Genomic DNA, 22,329 nt, shown 5'->3' on the forward strand with positions numbered 1-22,329 from the left:
TTTTTTTTAAGTGGCGGAGGAATACAGTGCGGAAGGATACCTACCTTCCGTCATTGGATTCCTGCAGCCCGTAGAGAACGGCAGCATCATCTGATGCTGCAGTTCTCTACCCAAGATCGTCGTGGGACACACTCGTGGACTGCTTCGGATCATGGGTGAGTATTTTTGTGGTTTGTTATGTTAATATTTATTCCGGAAAAGACAATGGCTTCGGGGAACAATGTGACAAGTATTGGTAAGTATGTTACTCTATGTTATATGTACTGTATGTCTATGTATGTATTGTATGAATGTATTGTATGTATGTAGTATATATGTGGTATGTATGTAGCATGTAGTATGTATGTAGTATGTATGTAGCATGCATGTAGCATGTAGTATGTATGTAGCATGCATGTAGTATATATGTAGTATGTATGTAGCATGCATGTAGTATATATGTAGCATGTATGTAGTATGTATGTGGTATGTATGTAGCATGTAGTATGTATGTAGCATGTATGTAGTATATATGTAGTATGTATGTAGCATGTAGTATGTATGTAGTATGTATGTAGTATGTATGTGGTATGTATGTAGCATGTAGTATGTATGTAGTATGTAGTATGTATGTAGTATGTATGTGGTATGTATGTAGCATGTAGTATGTATGTAGCATGCATGTAGCATGCATGTAGTATGTATGTAGCATGCATGTAGTATGTATGTAGCATGCATGTAGTATGTATGTAGTATGTATGTAGTATGTATGTAGCATGCAGTATGTATGTAGCATGTATGTAGTATGTATGTAGTATATATGTAGTATGTATGTAGCATGTAGTATGTATGTAGCATGCATGTAGTATATATGTAGTATGTATGTAGCATGCATGTAGTATGTATGTAGTATGTATGTAGTATGTATGTAGCATGTAGTATGTATGTAGCATGCATGTAGTATTTTTTTTTTTTTTTTTAACATTTAACACATTAGCCGGATGATGGGACTACTACTGTCCCATCATTGGCTAATGTGTCAATCACTGTCATGGTAGCAGGCATCGCCCGATGGGACTTGTAGTCCCATCGGACGATGCTTGCACAGACCCCCGGACATCAGCACAGCCCCCCGGCAGGCCGGCACAGCCCCCCGGCAGGCCGGTACAGACCCCCACAGGGTGCACAGCCCCCCGGCAGGCCGGTACAGACCCCGGGCAGTCCACACAGCCCCCCGGCAGGCCGGCACAGCCCCCCGGCAGGCCGGCAGAGACCCCCGGAAGGCCCGAAATGACGGCGCATCATGATGCGCACACACCGCGCATCATGATGACGTCAGGCCGTCAATCAACTGAACTTCCGATTCCGATGCCGAATTCCGATATTGAAAAAATATCGGAAGTCGGTATCGGAATTCCGATACAGCAAATATCGGCCGATACCCGATACTTGCGGTATCGGAATGCTCAACACTATTTCTCAGCCATTTCACTGCCTTCTACTTTTATATTACTATGATCATCTTTTGCGAGGCTGTTATCAGATTTTTTCTTTTTGGTATCAATATAGTTATAAAGTTTCTTTGGATTTGTTTTAATACCATTGGCAATTTGTTTCTCCATAGCTAAACTTACAAACTGGATTTTTTATGTTTCCTATTGAGATCTTTAGATCCCTGGAATGCTATTTCTATATACGCATGGTATGTGATTTAGCTTTTCTAAAGGTACAGGTTTTTGTATTTCTCCTCTATAATGTTTTGTTGAATATTACTTTGAAATTTACCATATTATAGCTGCAGTCCAACTGCTCAGGTCTCTGAGATTTAATATTGTATCTGTTTTATTTGACAGGACCAGATCTAACACCCTATCTCCTCCAATTAATTCAGCAACCAATTGAAAGATGTAATTGTCTTGAACTGTGGATAAAAAAAACGTACAACTTTTATCGCAACCAAAAGACTCAATGTCCCATGAAATGTCCGAATATTTTAAAGCCCCCATAATGAGGACTGTATGATTATTTGATGTTTTTCCATTTGTTGCAACATTTCATTCTATACCTGTTCAGTGATGTTAGGAGGCTTATAGCAAACGCCAATCAGTAGCTTACCATTATTGCTGGCATTTAATTGCTGCTACTATTTAACACATTGCAGAAAATAGCATTGGCCAGAGAAGACCCAGAAGCCTGAGCATGGCCAGGCATGCTTCCCGATAATGCTTTGTAGTTGTCACATGATCACATCACATGATATAGCACAACCAATCTGGAGGAACTCTCTCAGGTTATATTAAAGCAGAAGCAGGGAATTCAGCAACCATTTTGTGGTGCTTTTGGATAGTGAAGGGATGTCACAGCTCACAGCTTAGCCATTAGGATAGGGTAAAAAAATAGAAAAAATAGAAACTGTACTAAGGCTAGTTTCACACTAGCGTTTATGAGCGCAGCGACGGCCTGCGCACGGCCGCCGCTAAGCCCCGCCCCTGCCGCGCCCCGCCGGTAGCTCCGCCCACCGGCGCATGACGCTGCATGCACCCTGCGTCCCCTATCTTTATCACAGGGGGCGCAGGCACCTTTTTGACGGTGCGCCGACGCAACCAAACTGCAGCAGGTTGCGTTTGGCGCAGGTCGGCGCACCGTCAAAAGGACCCATGCGCCGCCAAACGCATACTGCGCACGGCCTGCGCCCCCTGTGATAAAGATAGGGGACACAGGGCGTCATGCGCCGGTGGGCGGAGCTACCGGCGGGGCACGGCAGGGGGCGGGGCTTAGCGGCGGCCGTGCGCAGGCCGTCGCTGCGCTCATAAACGCTAGTGTGAAACTTTTTTTTTTTTTTGGAAATTCCCACACAGCACTGGCATAAAGTGAGACTATGGACTTTTTTTTTTTAAGTGGCGGAGGAATACAGTGCGGAAGGATACCTACCTTCCGTCATTGGATTCCTGCAGCCCGTAGAGAACGGCAGCATCATCTGATGCTGCAGTTCTCTACCCAAGATCGTCGTGGGACACACTCGTGGACTGCTTCGGATCATGGGTGAGTATTTTTGTGGTTTGTTATGTTAATATTTATTCCGGAAAAGACAATGGCTTCGGGGAACAATGTGACAAGTATTGGTAAGTATGTTACTCTATGTTATATGTACTGTATGTCTATGTATGTATTGTATGAATGTATTGTATGTATGTAGTATATATGTGGTATGTATGTAGCATGTAGTATGTATGTAGCATGCATGTAGCATGTAGTATGTATGTCGCATGCATGTAGTATATATGTAGTATGTATGTAGCATGCATGTAGTATATATGTAGCATGTATGTAGTATGTATGTGGTATGTATGTAGCATGTAGTATGTATGTAGCATGTATGTAGTATATATGTAGTATGTATGTAGCATGTAGTATGTATGTAGTATGTATGTAGTATGTATGTGGTATGTATGTAGCATGTAGTATGTATGTAGTATGTAGTATGTATGTAGTATGTATGTGGTATGTATGTAGCATGTAGTATGTATGTAGCATGCATGTAGCATGCATGTAGTATGTATGTAGCATGCATGTAGTATGTATGTAGCATGCATGTAGTATGTATGTAGTATGTATGTAGTATGTATGTAGCATGCAGTATGTATGTAGCATGTATGTAGTATGTATGTAGTATATATGTAGTATGTATGTAGCATGTAGTATGTATGTAGCATGCATGTAGTATATATGTAGTATGTATGTAGCATGCATGTAGTATGTATGTAGTATGTATGTAGCATGTAGTATGTATGTAGCATGCATGTAGTATTTTTTTTTTTTTTTTTTAACATTTAACACATTAGCCGGATGATGGGACTACTACTGTCCCATCATTGGCTAATGTGTCAATCACTGTCATGGTAGCAGGCATCGCCCGATGGGACTTGTAGTCCCATCGGACGATGCTTGCACAGACCCCCGGACATCAGCACAGCCCCCCGGCAGGCCGGCACAGCCCCCCGGCAGGCCGGTACAGACCCCCACAGGGTGCACAGCCCCCCGGCAGGCCGGTACAGACCCCGGGCAGTCCACACAGCCCCCCGGCAGGCCGGCACAGCCCCCCGGCAGGCCGGCAGAGACCCCCGGAAGGCCCGAAATGACGGCGCATCATGATGCGCACACACCGCGCATCATGATGACGTCAGGCCGTCAATCAACTGAACTTCCGATTCCGATGCCGAATTCCGATATTGAAAAAATATCGGAAGTCGGTATCGGAATTCCGATACAGCAAGTATCGGCCGATACCCGATACTTGCGGTATCGGAATGCTCAACACTATTTCTCAGCCATTTCACTGCCTTCTACTTTTATATTACTATGATCATCTTTTGCGTGGCTGTTATCAGATTTTTTCTTTTTGGTATCAATATAGTTATAAAGTTTCTTTGGATTTGTTTTAATACCATTGGCAATTTGTTTCTCCATAGCTAAACTTACAAACTGGATTTTTTATGTTTCCTATTGAGATCTTTAGATCCCTGGAATGCTATTTCTATATACGCATGGTATGTGATTTAGCTTTTCTAAAGGTACAGGTTTTTGTATTTCTCCTCTATAATGTTTTGTTGAATATTACTTTGAAATTTACCATATTATAGCTGCAGTCCAACTGCTCAGGTCTCTGAGATTTAATATTGTATCTGTTATATTTGACAGGACCAGATCTAACACCCTATCTCCTCCAATTAATTCAGCAACCAATTGAAAGATGTAATTGTCTTGAACTGTGGATAAAAAAAACGTACAACTTTTATCGCAACCAAAAGACTCAATGTCCCATGAAATGTCCGAATATTTTAAAGCCCCCATAATGAGGACTGTATGATTATTTGATGTTTTTCCATTTGTTGCAACATTTCATTCTATACCTGTTCAGTGATGTTAGGAGGCTTATAGCAAACGCCAATCAGTAGCTTACCATTATTGCTGGCATTTAATTGCTGCTACTATTTAACACATTGCAGAAAATAGCATTGGCCAGAGAAGACCCAGAAGCCTGAGCATGGCCAGGCATGCTTCCCGATAATGCTTTGTAGTTGTCACATGATCACATCACATGATATAGCACAACCAATCTGGAGGAACTCTCTCAGGTTATATTAAAGCAGAAGCAGGGAATTCAGCAACCATTTTGTGGTGCTTTTGGATAGTGAAGGGATGTCACAGCTCACAGCTTAGCCATTAGGATAGGGTAAAAAAATAGAAAAAATAGAAACTGTACTAAGGCTAGTTTCACACTAGCGTTTATGAGCGCAGCGACGGCCTGCGCACGGCCGCCGCTAAGCCCCGCCCCTGCCGCGCCCCGCCGGTAGCTCCGCCCACCGGCGCATGACGCTGCATGCACCCTGCGTCCCCTATCTTTATCACAGGGGGCGCAGGCACCTTTTTGACAGTGCGCCGACGCAACCAAACTGCAGCAGGTTGCGTTTGGCGCAGGTCGGCGCACCGTCAAAAGGACCCATGCGCCGCCAAACGCATACTGCGCACGGCCTGCGCCCCCTGTGATAAAGATAGGGGACACAGGGCGTCATGCGCCGGTGGGCGGAGCTACCGGCGGGGCACGGCAGGGGGCGGGGCTTAGCGGCGGCCGTGCGCAGGCCGTCGCTGCGCTCATAAACGCTAGTGTGAAACTAGCCTAATAGCGTGAGTCAGCAAAGCAGAGAAGAAAATTAGGTAGTGAGGGAAAAAAAGAAAAGTCATACCAGTCTTTTCAGGACAAATGGACATTTTGGAATACTTTAGATCACAAATTAAAATTTGGGGAAAAAATTTACTTACCTAGAAAATTAGAATTTTAAAATATGTGTGCATGTCTGTACAGTTGTAATGATTGATCAATAGGCACATGTTGCCAGCTCACGGCCTTCATAATGAATCCTCCCCCTCATTTTGGGAGCACCGTTCCATGAGCACCGATTTTGTACAGGAAGAGACTATAAAAACTTGCGTTTATTTCAGAAACATGAAAAAATTAAAATGTCATTCTCCAGCATTAAGGCTGGTTTCACATTTGCGTTTTTTAGCGCTGGAAAAAAACGCATACGTGCGCATGCGATTTTTCCCCTATATTTAACATGGGTGCGCATACCTGCGCACTTGTAAGCGCATGTATGCGATTTTCATGCGCTGCGTTTTTTTGGGGTGTGCGTTGGTATTTTCCAGACGCTGCATGTTGCATTTTTTGGCCCTTGAAAAAATCGCATGCGCACGTATGCGCACGTTTTGCGCTAAAAATGGCCATTATAGCCTATGGATGCGCATACGTGCGCACTGGCATGCGCAGGTATGCGCTTTTTTAGCGCAGCGTTTTTTGGGTGGTGTCCACTTTTTATCCTAGTTAGAATCTTCTAAAGTCCAAAAAAAAAAGTCTATATAAAGGAGGTGCCTGCCAAAACTCTGCCACTACTACACTAGACAGATTGAAGAGCAGACATTCAACCAAGAACCCATTATATCAGCGAAGAATGTGAGTATATTACATTATATGCCTGTCCTTTTAAATTATGTATGTACTAATGATTTTTATTATTTTTACATGCAGTATGTCTTCAGAATCGGAGTATTCCCCATCGCGGCAGGAATTGGCGCAAGCAGACCGTGAGGTGATTATTTTCGTGCATCTGGTAAGTATATCTGCTGCTTCTCCAAATCTCTTACGTTTTTTTCAACTTTCAGACATCGTCATCATCATCTGCGGACGGGAATAGTGAGGGCGAACAGCAGGAGCAGCGAAGCCAATTCCCGGTGGTTATACGTAATGTAAGTATCAAATGATTTGTAATGTTTTTTTTTTTTTTTTTATCTTCTATTTTTACTCTTTTTTTGTTTCTTTTTTTGTAACTTTTTAGTCAATTTAAATTTGATTATTCTAATGAATGTGTTTTGTCTAGGTTCCACAACGGGATGAAGACGTCTACCTGGATAATGAGCAGCTCATCAGCCTGGTCCAGGAGCGTTCGCCGTTGTGGGACAGCCGTGACCGGCTGTACAAGGACAATGTGGTGACACGGCGGCTATGGAATGAGGTGGCCGCAGCGTTGATGGATGGCTGGGACAGCGCCACAGCATCCGCCAAAAAGGCGTTTAGTGAGTATTTCCCTGCTCTGTATTGTGCCGCAGTGACTGTTGTCCTTGACGGCACTGTTGGGTTTCGTGCTAGGCGTATTCTAGCAGGAAACCCAACAGTGTCATCGTGGTCTACAGTGACTGCTTTGAGTATTGTATTGCTACATTGTGCCGCAGTGACTGTTGTCCTTGACGGCACTGTTGGGTTTCGTGCTAGGCGTATTCTAGCAGGAAACCCAACAGTGTCATCGTGGTCTACAGTGACTGCTTTGAGTATTGTATTGCTACATTGTGCCGCAGTGACTGTTGTCCTTGACGGCACTGTTGGGTTTCGTGCTAGGCGTATTCTAGCAGGAAACCCAACAGTGTCATCGTGGTCTACAGTGACTGCTTTGAGTATTGTATTGCTACATTGTGCCGCAGTGACTGTTGTCCTTGACGGCACTGTTGGGTTTCGTGCTAGGCGTATTCTAGCAGGAAACCCAACAGTGTCATCGTGGTCTACAGTGACTGCTTTGAGTATTGTATTGCTACATTGTGCTGCAGTGACTGTTGTCCTTGACGGCACTGTTGGGTTTCGTGCTAGGCGTATTTTAGCAGGAAACCCAACAGTGTCATCGGTGTCTACAGTGACTGCTTTGAGTATTGTATTGCTACATTGTGCCGCAGTGACTGTTGTCCTTGACGGCACTGTTGGGTTTCGTGCTAGGCGTATTCTAGCAGGAAACCCAACAGTGTCATCGTGGTCTACAGTGACTGCTTTGAGTATTGTATTGCTACATTGTGCCGCAGTGACTGTTGTCCTTGACGGCACTGTTGGGTTTCGTGCTAGGCGTATTCTAGCAGGAAACCCAACAGTGTCATCGGGGTGTACAGTGACTGCTTTGAGTATTGTATTGCTAAATTGTGAAGCAGTGACTGTTGTCCTTGACGGCACTGTTTTTTTTTATCAACAGTGGACAAAGTCCGAACACGTTGGCGTTCGATCAAGGACCGCTTCAACAGTGATGTTCGTGCTGAGGGCCAGGTTCGCAGTGGATCTGCGTCAAGGACCAGAACTAGATACCGTCACTATCACGCGTTGCAGTTCCTAAGACCGGTCCTTGCCACAAGATCGTAAGTATTATACATTTTGGGTTTTTATTTTTATTAATCTGTGTTTTTCTAATCCACAGCTGATGCTTCTTGTAAAGGCATGGTAGTAATGATTTTCCTTTCTTCCACAGCACCTGGAGCAGCACCCTGCAACCTGGCCCTGGAGCGGTCCTTCCTCGGACGTCCTCTGACCCGTCCCAGCCATCCGACAGCCAGGAAGCACCTTGCAGGTCCCACACACACACAGCTGGTGACCAGGAAGCTGGGCCATCAGGTGTTCCCCTGTCCCAGGTCTCTGCCACTGGTTATGCGGGCACTACCCGCCAGCGGCAGAGGGCCTTGGACAGGAATGTCTTGCCCGAGTTTATGCATTTGAGCGAGACATTTAATTCCAGCCTCAAGTCACTGTCCGACAGAGTTGAAAGCGGTTTTGCACTGATGGAACGTGGTTTTAACCACTTTGAACACCGCTTCAATTCTGTAGAACAGCGCCTTGACCGTCTGGAGGCCGACCTCAACAGACCAGCACACCATTTTTTTAGTAAGATTGAAAAGGGCATGGCGGAACACCTTAGTCCTGATCAACAGCTGAATGTGCTGCAGGCCTGCAACAATGCTTTCTTGCAGGCTATGCAGCATAATCGGTACGGTCAGCAGTCAGTGGTGTCCTTTCCACCTGTGCCACCATTGACTCGCTTCACCTCACTACCGACTTGTGCTGCATACCACTGCACGGACACCTCTCTTCAAAGGCTGGACACCCACCGTTACACCACCACAAGTCTGAGTGCAGCTGGTCACTTCACCGACACCACCATGGCAAGCGCTGCTCCTGTCTGGAGCACCACCGCCAATCCCATGCATGCGTGGAGCTCAGCCACCACTAGGCAAACATGGAACAGCCCTGCCGCTACAACAACATGTAGTAGCCCTGCCACCACCACTCTGCAAACCTGGGCCATCACTGCCGCCACCAGTCCTCCTGCAAGGACGAGCACTGACCAAGAAGAGCAGCATCAGCCACCTCAGCAGCAGCAGCCAACTCAGCAGCCGCCACCTCAGCAGCAGCAGCCACCTCAGCAGCAGCCGCCACCTCAGCAGCAGCAGCAACCACCTCAGCAGCAGCCGCCACCTCAGCAGCAGCAGCAACCACCTCAGCAGCAGCAACCACCTCAGCAGCAGCTGCCACCTCAGCAGCAGCCGCCACCTCAGCAGCAGCCGCCACCTCTGCATCAGCAGCCGCCACCTCAGCAGCAGCAGCCATACCAGCAGACGGGGGACCTACATTCCATATTTGCCCCTACTTCAAGGTGAAATCAATCAAGGCGGGCATTGGGCCAAAGTCGGTCCAGGCACACAAGCCTACGGCGACATGCCATTACAACTAATGTAACTGAACAGATTTCCTCTCCTACAAGTGTTCCAAGTTTAATTCCCTTAACTGGACTACCTTCCCCCACAAGTTTTGTTGCCCCTTCCCCTCAAACACCGTCTTCAACTGCAAGTGTTGCATATTCCCTGCACACCCCCAAATTGAAACCATCTGCCCCCAAACGCCGTAAAAAATAATTTGTAATTTTTTTTTTTGTGATAAAAAATAAATTTACATTTGTGGTTCACCATTAATAAGTTTCATTAATGTTGTTTGCGCCGCTCACACACACTGATGGGTAAATACATGTTAAAAACCAACCCAAGGGCTAGTATAGTCATATGTGAAATAACATGGACTAGTATAGTCATTCCAAGGCCTAGTGTAATAACTCTAGTTTTACCAAATAGAATCTGGTTTCATGAAAAACAAATTGTTGAAACTTGTCTAAAAAATAAAGTTTCTTTCTATTTTCACCACTTTGTTTTTGGTGAAACAAGATGCTAGTTGTTTAAAATGCTAGTTGTTAAAAATCGAGTTATTACAGTAGGCCTTGGTATGACTATACTAGGCCGTGGTATTTCACATATACTACTAGCCCCAAGGCCTAGTATACTCATATTTGAAATACCACGGCCTAGTATAGTCATTCCAAGGCCTAGTGTAATAACTCTAGTTTTACCAAATAGAATCTGGTTTCATGAAAAACAAACTGTTGAAACTTGTCTAAAAAATAAGTTTCTTTCTAGTTTCACCAGTTTGTTTTTGGTGAAACAAGATGCTAGTTGTTAAAAATCGAGTTATTACAGTAGGCCTTGGTATGACTATACTAGGCCGTGGTATTTCACATATACTACTAGCCCCAAGGCCTAGTATACTCATATTTGAAATACCACGGCCTAGTATAGTCATTCCAAGGCCTAGTGTAATAACTCTAGTTTTACCAAATAGAATCTGGTTTCATGAAAAACAAACTGTTGAAACTTGTCTAAAAAATAAGTTTCTTTCTAGTTTCACCAGTTTGTTTTTGGTGAAACAAGATGCTAGTTGTTAAAAATCGAGTTATTACAGTAGGCCTTGGTATGACTATACTAGGCCGTGGTATTTCACATATTACTATACTACTAGCCCCAAGGCCTAGTATACTCATATTTGAAATACCACGGCCTAGTATAGTCATTCAAAGGCCTAGTGTAATAACTTTTAATGGAGCAGATTACATTCATCCACTCAATGCTGACTTGTATTCCCCATGGACTTTCATTGGGGTTGGGTTTTGAGTGTTGTGTTTTGAGAAAATCACATACTTTGTTTTAAACTATTTGCACAATTTTATCTTGAAAAAAAATGGTTTCCTGATTCATGGCCTGCAGCTTTGCTCATTCCAATATATTTCACGCAGACTAGCAATGCTGCATTTTAACTCGTATGTGTATTTACCTGCCCAGGTGTGTGAACATAACAAAATTCAGTTATACATGGGAAGTTTTTTAATTAATCGGAGTTTAAAAAATATAGTGCACTCAGTAATGGTATCAAATAAGGATTTTTATTACCATAAACAACAACATTACACCATTTCATCTTGCCAGTGCACCCGTCCTACATCAGAAATAAAGTAGGCCGCAAATTTGTCCCTCATTTGGCCAACTTCAACGGATGACCTGAGAGTGTGCTGAGTGAATTCAGGCAATGGGTTAGGAGCATCATCGTCCAGTTCAAAGGTCGGGTGCTCTTTAGCCATCACAAAGTTATGTAGAACCACACAGGCCTTCACCACCTCATCGACTGTTTCAAGTTTAAGATTAATGGCCGTGCCCAGAATTCGCCATCTGGAAACAAGAATCCCAAAAGCACACTCGACAATTCTTCTGGCCCTGGTCAGCCTGTAATTAAAAATTTTTTTGGTGTGGTCCAAGTCCCGGCTGGAGTAGGGTTTCAGTAAGTTTCCGCACATTTGAAAAGCCTCATCGCCAACCATTACAAAGGGCAGTGGCGGAGCTTCGGTGTGAGGAAGAGGCCGTGGCATAGGGAAATTAAATTGGTTGCCATACAACCTCCGGCCCATGTCTGAGTTTTTAAAAGCCTGCGAGTCATTACCACGGCCAAATGCTCCAATGTCCACTGCTACAAACATACATCCGGCATCCGCAATTGCAATGAGTACTATTGAAAAGTACTTTTTGTAATTATAGTACTCAGATCCCGTTCTTTGGGGTTTGATGATCCGTATGTGTTTCCCATCAACAGCTCCCAAACAGTTGGGAAAATTGCATACTGTCCAGAATTTGTCAGCAATTTCCATCCACTTTTCAGCGGTGGGCAGGGGCATAAATTCTGGGCAAAGAACATTCCAGAGAGCCCGGCAGGTGTCAGCAACAATTCCAGACAAGGTAGAGATTCCAATACGGTACTGGAAGTGTAGTGAGGATAGGGTTTCTCCAGTCGCCAGGAATCTGTGAACAGACAAAGAAGTAAAATTAATATTTATGTATATTATTTTTAAAAACTATAAAAAAAATATTAGTACATTCACGAAAACTAATTACCCAAGGTTTTGAATACTAAATTTACAAAAAAAAACATCAGACCACACCCCTTTGTTTTTAAAACATACCGTAATGTCACCAGTAGCCGTTCCTCAGGAGGAATCGCACGACGGAGCTGTGTGTCCTGTCTCCGGATGGATTGTTGGACACGAGCAAGCAAATCCATGAAACTTTCGTGGGACATCCGGATATAATCAGTAAATTTCTCCGGGTTTGCACGTAGCTCGCTGTAGAGGGTGTGGTATGCCCCACGGCTCTCCCGGAGTTCAACAATCGGATGTATCCACATACGCCGCCGTCTTCGCTGCCTCTCTCTCTTCCTTTGTTCATGGCAAGCAACTGCATACGCCTGAGCCATCGCGATGTCCAAATCCAAGTTGAAGTGAAAACTCTTCCAGCGCAGATCCATGGTCACGAGAAGAATCAAGCAAATGTGAAGAATACTGTAGACAGGGTGTATATATATTAACATACCACACCCACAATGAAGTCCCATTGGTCTTGTGTGTTGTTGAATGGTTGTTTTTTCTTTTTTGTGGGGTTTTTCCAAAATCTGTAAAAAAACGCAAACGCACAAAAAACGCATACAAACGCGCAAAAACGCTGCGTTTTTTTCCTGCATGCGCATTAAAATGCTGGAAAAAAACGCAGCGTTTGTATGCATTTGTATGCGTTTTTTTAATGCGTTTTTTTGCGGGAAAAACGCGCTGCAAAAAAAAGCAAGTGTGAAACTAGCCTAAGAAAGTTGAATGCAGGAGATTGCTTTTTTATATTTTCCATGCTCATAAAATAAACACATTTTTATCATCTGTAACAGGAGTGCTGGACTACATCTCTTTATGAGTGATTGCATATTATCATAGAGCAAGAATGGAATCCTCCTTAACTGCATCTCATCACTGCACTGTTTTTTCATATCCTAATATAACAAGCTAGTTTCCATTAGAACTTAAAGGGAATCTGTCACCTATTTTTAGCCCTATAAGCTGTCGGCACTGCCATCAGGGGCTTATCTACAGCATTCTGCAATGCTGTAGATAAGCCCCCGAAGTAACCTGAAAGATTAGAAAAACTAGTTAGATTATACTTACGGGGGGTGCGGTCGGGTGCGGTGGGTGTCGTGGTCTGGTCCTGCGCCTCCCATCTTCTAGCTATGATGTCCGCCTTCTTACTTCTGCCGTGGCTCCTGCGCAGGCGTACTTATCAGAGAGGTTCGGTGCCTGCGCACTGCAGTACATTACTCTGCCCTCAACAGGGCAGATAAAGTACGCCTGCACAGGAACTGTGGCTGAAGTAAGAAGGAGGACATCATCGCTAGAAGATGGGAGGTGCCGGACCTGACCGAGACACCCATCATACCTGACCGGACGCCCGGGTGAGTATAATCTAACTTGTTTTTCTTATCTTTCAGGTTACATTGAGGGCTTATCTACAGCATTACAGAATGCTGTACATAAGCCCCTGATGGTGGTGGCCGCAGCTTATAGGGCTAAAAATAGGTGACAGATTCCCTTTAAAAAGGTAGTTCATCTTCACCCTGAGATTGTGATCCTGGAGTTTCCTCCTCGTTACAGCACTATCATGCCGCTACTAGCATTCACACAGCAATGGGGACTAAGAACTTTCCACTCTGTGACCCAGCTCAAGCAACTCAATACATGCTGCATTCAATAGCTACTGCAGAAGGTAAGGAGTTTACCAGACCGATAGTGCCTTCTGTCACTACATTAGTGGCTATGACATAAGTAGCGCAGTGTATTATGACAGACTGTCAAAAGACCACATGTTCAAGTCTTCTTGTAGCTAATAAACATTGCAAGAAAAAATTATAAATTGTCTTTAAGTGTTTTTATAAAAACAAATTATATTTTTCTGAATTATAAGGTGTTTAATCTAATAAAAACAAACGATAAACCCCCACACACATCTGTTATCCTGCTACCCAATGAAAACAATGAACTCAGCAAAAGAACAAAAGAAAAACTGTCAGAATTATCATTTTTCCTCTTTCCATTTCAAATAAAATTAAATAAACCAAAGTCGCATTTATACCAAAAGAAAAGATGAAAATGTTATGGCTCTCAGATTCATGCAAAAAAATGTTTGTTTTTAAGTGATTTTCTTGTGCAAAAGTAGAACATAAAATGTAAAAATTGGATGTAACTACAATTGCATCGACCAATACTATAAAACTATATTTAGTTATCCAGCACAGAGAATGCCATAAAAACAAATGCAAAAAAAGGAATGCAGAATAAAGTTTATGTTCTTTGCTTCTGTAAAAAAATGGAATAAAGCTAAAGATTTTCTCGTAAAAAATAAATAATTTTATTCATGGGAAAATACAACAGTTATGGGATACCAAAAATGCTTTCTTTTTTTTAAAAAACAAAAAGATTTTTATTGCATTGGAAAACATAAATCAAATAAATTTAGTATTGTCATTATCATATTGACCTGCAGAAAAAAAATTGCATGATAATTATATTGAATGGTGACAGATGTTAAAAGAAACCCAGATTACAAGAGTTTTTTTGTTTATTCAGCTACCAAAAAGTATAATAGTGATCAAAAAGTTAAATGTAACCTAAAGTGAAAACTAAGTCTTATGTCTGCTATTTCATCCTACTGCTCCTCTAGATTTCTCAAGCTTAATAAGGACAAAACAGAACTCATTCCCCCCCCCCATCTTACTCGACCCCCCTAATGGATCTATCCATTAATGTAAATGGCTGCCCACTCTCCCTAGTCCCACAAGCTCGCTGCCTCGGGGTAATCCATTTTTTTTTTTTAAATTCGTTTATTAAAACATAAACAAGACAAACAACATACACACTTGTATATGATAAGCATTGCATAAAGTATATACACTTTCCACAGTATTAGATATAAAACAAAATGCATATGTCGGTTTACATATGGAATAAAATGTAGTGTCAGGTTAACCATGCAAGCTTTTGTATTGTTATTCGAACAATAAAGTCTTTTTAACTTTCTAAAACAAACTATAACTACCAGTTCGCAGCTTAGTTCCACATAATCAGCTAATTATTATGTAATTCTACCTCTCCCATATCTTTTCGAATTTGCCCGGGCACCCTCTATTTCGATACAGCGTACGCTCATATGGAATAACCGCATTCACCAAATCGATCTAAATCCTGAGGGAGGGACATGAGTTCCCCATCCATCGCAATGCCAGAACCTTTCGTGACATAATTAAAGTTTCCCATAAAAAGATCCCAATATAATGACCCCAAGATTCATCAACCCACACCCCAAACAGGCAAACCAGCGGCTCAAGGGGAACAGGAGCTTGTAACAGGGAAGTTAATAATGACGTCACCTCCTTCCAATATTGTGCAATAATAGGGCATTGCCAAATCATGTGTATAAAGTCTGCATCTAATGAGTGACATCTCAAGCATTCCGATGATTGGAATCGGCCCATCCTAAATAGTCGGGTCGGGGTCAGATATGATTGATTTATAATATATAATTGTATCATTCTGTTATTGATAGATGGAGACACCCCGATCGGAGATTCCAGAATTTCTCCCCATTCTTCTCCCTGTGCATCGGGGATGAGCCTCTCCCACTTCCCTTTAACCGAGTTTATGGTGGATTCCGCCCCTACCGATAGCATATCTGTGTACAAAGTGGAGATGAAACCCTGGGGACCTTGCGATTTAAGGATGCCTATCAAGGGCAGAAATAATATAGCTTTGTTTATCCCCATATTTCTCATGTGTGATTGAAAGGCCGACCTCAATTGTAGATAGAGGAAAAATTGGGATCTTGGGATGTTACATTTGACCTGTAATTGTTCAAAAGACACTAAGGTTCCATGATCGTGCAAATCACCTACCAAGTAAACATTGTGTTGAGTCTAGAACTCGGCAGACGGGTGTTCAAGCAATGCTGGAAAATAACCATTATTCCACAGTGGCATTTCAGCCACTATATCACCAAATCCAATTACTCTCTTAATCTGCCTCCACACTGATCGTGCCAGGCGAAGCATGGGCAGCAAACGGGGGACATTTATTTTTTCCGATTCTAGGAAGCCCAGTGGACAGCTAACTCGTGCAGCATGAAGCAAGGGGCTTTCAGAGTTAGGGACGTGATCATCAGGCACCCACTTGCATATGGCTTTGGCCTGTCCAGCCAGATAATATAGAAAAAAGTCTGGTAGCGCTGCCCCACCTTCCTTTTTTAGTCTTTGCAGGGTGGACAACCTGAGTTTGTGCCTAGTTTTTCCCCATATAAAAGACGTAATTTGAGAGTTCAAATTTGCAAAGAAGGATCGGGGTACTACCACAGCACTGTGCTGAATGAAGAGAGTAGCTGAGCTTAGGGAGCAGTATCATTTTGATTAAATTAATACGTCCTGCTACAGAAAGCGGGAGTTTACTCCAGATTAGAAATTTAGCTTTAACCATTTCCAACAATGGGTATATGTTGAGCCACAAATCCAACAAACTGCTTTGAGTTATGTGAACACCTAGATATTTGAAACTGGGCACAATAGGTAATGAGGAGAGGGCCTCCAGTCGTGGCATCGGGGCATGGGAGAGGGGCATCAGGACAGACTTTTCCCAATTTATATGTAAGCCGGAATGTTTACTGAACTCATTGATAGTGGCTATTACCTGTGCCAATGTGTCCTCCGCGTTACCTATAAAAATCACCATGTCATCAGCGTATAAGCCTATGGTGTCTACTCGACCCGCTATTTCTATACCTTCAATATTAGGGGAAGATCTTATACGAATAGCCAATGCCTCGATCGCCAGGGCAAAAAGGGCTGGAGAAAGGGGACAACCCTGACGGGTTCCCCTATGTAGTGAAAAGGACTCAGATATAGAACTAGTTACAATGACATGAGCCTTAGGTATCATATATAATGTACTAACCCATTTTAGAAACCTGTTGCCAAACCCATATTTCTGTAAACATGCACATAGGAAGGGCCACTCAAGGGAGTCGAAAGCCTTTGCTATATCCATCGATGCCAATGCCCATTTATTATCTGGTACCAGGGAGCTATATTGGACCACCGACTGGACTTGTCTAATATTAATAGAAGTGCTTTTACCAGGCATGAAGCCAGTTTGATCAGGATGTATAAGTTCTAATATAATCGGATTCAACCTGGTAGCCAAAATTTTCGTAAAAATCTTATAGTCCACATTCACTAATGGGGCGATAAGATCCACAGTCTAATGGGTCCTTCCCCTCTTTTTTAAGTACTATTATGTTAGCTTCATAGAAGGACTCTGGCATAGACCCTCCCTCCCAAGTCCCCTGGAATACCATCAACAACAGTGGCGCTAATATCTCCCGGTATTTCCTGTATAATTCAATGGGAAACCCATCGGGTCCAGGGGCCTTCCCAGATGCCATGCCCTTTATGGCATTCTCTACCTCCTCCAAAGTAAATTTAGCATCCATAAAGGTCCGCTGGGAAGGGCTTAAGGCCCCGTCACACTAAGCGACTTACCAGCGATCCCGACACCGATATCAAGGTGTCAGGATCGCTGGTAAGTCGCTAAGTGATCGCTGGTGAGCTGTCACACAGACAGCTTCACCAGCGATCAGCACAGCGATGCTGAGCGCCCGGCATCGCTTGCTATCGCTGTAAAAAAAAGAATCAAAATAAAAAATATAGTTATTCTCACCTTCCGACGTCCCGTTCAGCCATCCTGCCTCTCTCCACGCTCCGGTCCCAGTGATCCTTTGCACGAATGACCGCGAGACTTTGTTATCCCTCGAGACCGTGACATCTCGCGGTCATTCATGCAAAGGATCACTGGGACCGGAGCGTGGAGAGAGGCAGGATGGCTGAACGGGACGTCGGAAGGTGAGAATAACTATATTTTTTATTTTTTTAATTATTTTTTACACCTGATCGCTGGTCTCCCGCCTGTCACACGCAGCGATGCGTGCTGGCCAGTGGGAGACCAGCGACCAAAGAAATGTCCAGAGGTTTCTTCCAGCGATCAGCGATACCGGCAGGGGGGCCGGTCGCTGATCGCTGTCACACACAGCGATCTCGCTACTGAGATCGCTTAGTGAGACGGGGCCTTTAGTGTAGGAAATGTGATATCCGATAGGCATTCCAAACATCCGTGATTATCAAAATCACTTCTAGAGTAGTATAGTTATCTATAATAGTTATGGAAGCAGCTCAGTATTTCTTCAGTTGAAGATACCAGAGTACCATCTAAGCTACGGATCTGTAATATTGTGCTAGTAGTGTTGTGTTGATGCACCAAATAGGCCAAGAATTTATTTGCCTGGTTCCCCAGCTCGAAATAAGATTGACGGGCAAAAAATAATTTACGTTTGGACCTGGTGTCTATGTGTTGAGTATATAATCTTTGAGCAGCCAGCTACTCCACCCTATTGCCACTAGTCTGATCAGATATATAGACGGCCTCCGAGTCTCTCAATAGCCGCTCCACCTCATCATCCTCCCTCAATGTCACTCGCTTTATATAAGAAATCATAGAGGATAAGCAGCCCCTCAAGTATGCCTTAAGGGCATCCCAAAATAAGTTAATATTCCGAGGTTCAGGGTGGGGTGAAATGAAGCAATGTAATTTATCGATCGTTCTATCAGGAGATTCTATCAACTTCAGCCAAAAGGGGTTTAATTTCAATGCCATCCTGTTGCTGAGTGGTCCGTATTTAAGTTTAAGAACGACAGGGCTATGATCTGAAATTCCCTTACTGCCATGTTCTATACTATCTACCCACATTATTAGACCACTGGATCCAAATATGAAATCTATACGTGACAAGGTTGCTTGGTGGATGGATGGCAAGTATATTCCCTTTTCTCGGGATGTCGCGTTCTCCATAGATCCAGCCATCCACTACCCTCCATGAATTGCGACAGTTGGGATGTAACCTGTGGGAGAGACTCCCCCCGCCCTTCATCACCCAATCTCAGCATGTCAAGACGGTTATTCATGACCTGGTTGAAATCCCCAATGCAGATGACATCTGCATCTGGATAGTTCAGGGAGAAACCCATAGCCTTCTGGAGAATAGAATATTAGCTGGAGGGGGGTTGTAAATACATAGAATAACATATTGTCTGGAATTAATAAGTGCATGCACAAATACAAAACGTCCCTCAGGATCCCTTCGGGCCTCCCTGGCTTCCCATCTAACATCCTTATGTATCAATAGCGAGACCCCCCTTGAATAACTGGTATGAAATGAGTGGATATACCATTGTGCCCACGGTTTCTGCACACACCGCGCAGTATCCCTGGTCAGGCGCATCTCCACCAAGGCCACAATGTGTGGATGGCATTGCCTGATCTGCGAGAATACCTTGGTTTTCTTTTGGGGGGTCTTAATGCCCCTCACATTCCAGGTCATACATATTATTTCAGACACCATTTTCGTCTATCTTAACATGGTGTATGCTAGTGCCCGAGCAAAGACTGGAAACATCACATAAAAGACAGGGTTGCTACTGGCTGCAACTACTACCTAAAAAACTATTAAAACTAAGACTATTAAAAGGAAAAAAACAAAGCATTAAAGTAGTCTAGCAAAATAGGAGCAAAGTCCCATGCCTCTACTGAAAAAAGAATAAGGGGATACCATCACTGAACTCAGTGTCCGGTATTGTTGTTGAACTGGACACCCGCCGAGGAAGCCCCAACTGGGCCTCTAATTGAAGGATTCAAATTGGCAGCAAGTACATTAGGATTCCTTTGCAGGGGATCCCCCATGGGACCGCAGCCACTCAGTCGCCTCCGCTGGATCTGTAAAAAACATAGATGAGCCCCCGTGTACAACCCGGAGCCGGGCCGGGTAGATCATGGAATACACGATGTTCTTCTCTCTGAGCCGCCTCTTAATTTAGATGAATTGTGCCCGCTGCTTCTGAAGTTCCATGGAAAATTCTGGGAAAATGGAAATCACAGCATTATCAAATTTGATGGGGCTTTTTTGCCGTGCGAGATGCAGAATGGTGTCTCTGTCTTTACAGTTGAGGAGACGTGTCAAGAAGGGTCTAGGTTGGGCTCCCAGAGGAAGGGGTTTTCTAGGAACCCTATGTGCTCTTTCGACGGTGAATACTGGAGAAAATTCATCCCCCAGAGAGGCCTTAAGCCAGCCTTCCAGAAATTGCTCAGGATGTTGACCCTCTGAACGCTCCGGAAGTCCAAAGACACGGATGTTATTTCGACGCATCCTGTTCTCCAGATCGTCCGCTTTTTGCTTCCAGGTGTTCATAGAGCCTACCACCTTTGTCAACTTGGCCTCCATAGGTGCGATGGTGTCTTCTACCTGGGATACTCTCAACTCCACTTCCGTAATGCGTCCCCGCATAGCTTGCATGTCCTGTCGGAGTCGCCCCACCTTAGTGTACACGTCTTCTATCTTCTCCGTCAGAAAAGTCCTAGTTAAGGGGATGGCTTACATTAGCTATTCAGACGCCTGTTTGAGGGTCAATTCTTCCTGCTCATTCTCCTCTTCGCCCCCAGGGGGATGGCTTTTTCGCTGAGCTTGTGAAGGATTTTTTTTGGGAACCCGTACACTTTCGGTGGGGTCGGGTCTGGCATATTCTTTTAATTTTTCTGAAGCTGCTGATCCTTTAGATCGACTCATAATCAGTGACAGTGCAGCGCAACAGGACAACCAGTGGTGCAGGCTCTGGGGGCTTTCCCCCTATTATATGCGTAGCAGGGCTTGTAAAAAGAGATATATCTCAGAAGCAGCTCCTATGTAGGGGGGGTGTCATATGGATCAGGAAGGGCAGTGTCTGGTGCTGCAGCAGCAAGGTTTGTCACAGCCGGGGGGGATAGTGACCACAGCCTCTGCAGAGACAGCAGCAGTGGGGGGGTACCGAAGTCCCCACAGAAGTGGCGCCAGCAGCACAGTGAATCTATTAATGAAAGGGAGGAACACAGAGCCCAATTTTTCAGGGCACTCACCGCGAGTCCCTTGTGTCCTCAGGATGTGAGTCACCGTCCGGTAGCACTGTGGCAATGGAAGCTGGACGCCGCAGCTCTTACTGATAGAGCGCATGTCTTAAGATGGCCGCCGCCTCATGCAGGCCCCGCCGCCTGCTCCGGTCCCCCCGGCTTTCAGCTCACCAGAGCTACTTCATGTCTCCCAGCGGAGTCTTCCCGGGTCCACGGCATCCAGATGTCACAAATGCTGACAGGTATGTTGCAATTATGAGGCCACAGACGCAGGATGGAAGTAGGATTTTCAGGAGCTCTCTCAGTGTGTGTCCTTCTCCCTCGGCTACATAGCAACGCCCCTTGGGGTAATCCTTGACACTGATCTCTCTTTCAAACCACATATCCAAGCACTTTCCACTTCCTGCCGACTTCAACTCAAAAACATTTCCCAGATCAACCATTCCTCAACCAAGAATCTGCAAAAACCCTAATCCATGCCCTCATCATCACTTGCCTTAACTACTGCAACCTCCTGCTCTGTGGCCTCCCCTCTAACGCTCTCGCACCCCTCCGATCTATTCTTAACTCTGCTGCCCCACTATTCCCTGGCCTCTCCCCTCTGTCAATCCCTGGACTGGCTCCCCATTATCCAAAGACTCCAGTTCAAATCCCTAACCATGGCATACAAAGCCATCCACAACCTTTGCCCTCCATACATCTGTGACCTCATCTCCCAGTTCTTACCTACACGCAACCTCCGATCCTCACAAGATCGTCTCTACTCCCCTCTTTTTTCCTCTTCCTACAATTGCATACAAAATTTTTCCCATGCAACACCCCTACTCTGAAATGCTCTACCACAACATATCAGACTCTCACCTACCATCAAAACCTTCAAAAAGAACCTGAAGACCTACCTCTTCCGACAAGCCTACAACCTTCAGTAGCTACCGATCGAAAAAGCTACTGCACAAACAGCTCTACCCTGGCCTACTATATCCTCATCCATCCCTTGTAGATTGTGAGCCCTCGCAGGCAGGATCCTCTCTAGTCGTGACTTGTACTGTTTAAGATTATTTTACTCGTTTTCATTATGTATACCCCTTTTCACATTTAAAGCACCATGGAATAAATGGTGCTATAATAACAAATAATAATAATAATCAAGCAAAAATTAAGCACTCGTGCAGCTCTATTGATTGATAAATGAAGATCTTCCAACTCTCAGAATACAGTGACACATGAAAAAAATTGATTTTGCTTCAAGTAGTTTACTAACTAAAAGCAGTAAAAT

Source organism: Dendrobates tinctorius, unplaced genomic scaffold, assembly GCF_039654945.1.
Source record: "Dendrobates tinctorius isolate UK_male_01 unplaced genomic scaffold, ASM3965494v1 ptg000024l, whole genome shotgun sequence".
Lineage (NCBI taxonomy): Eukaryota > Metazoa > Chordata > Amphibia > Anura > Dendrobatidae > Dendrobates > Dendrobates tinctorius.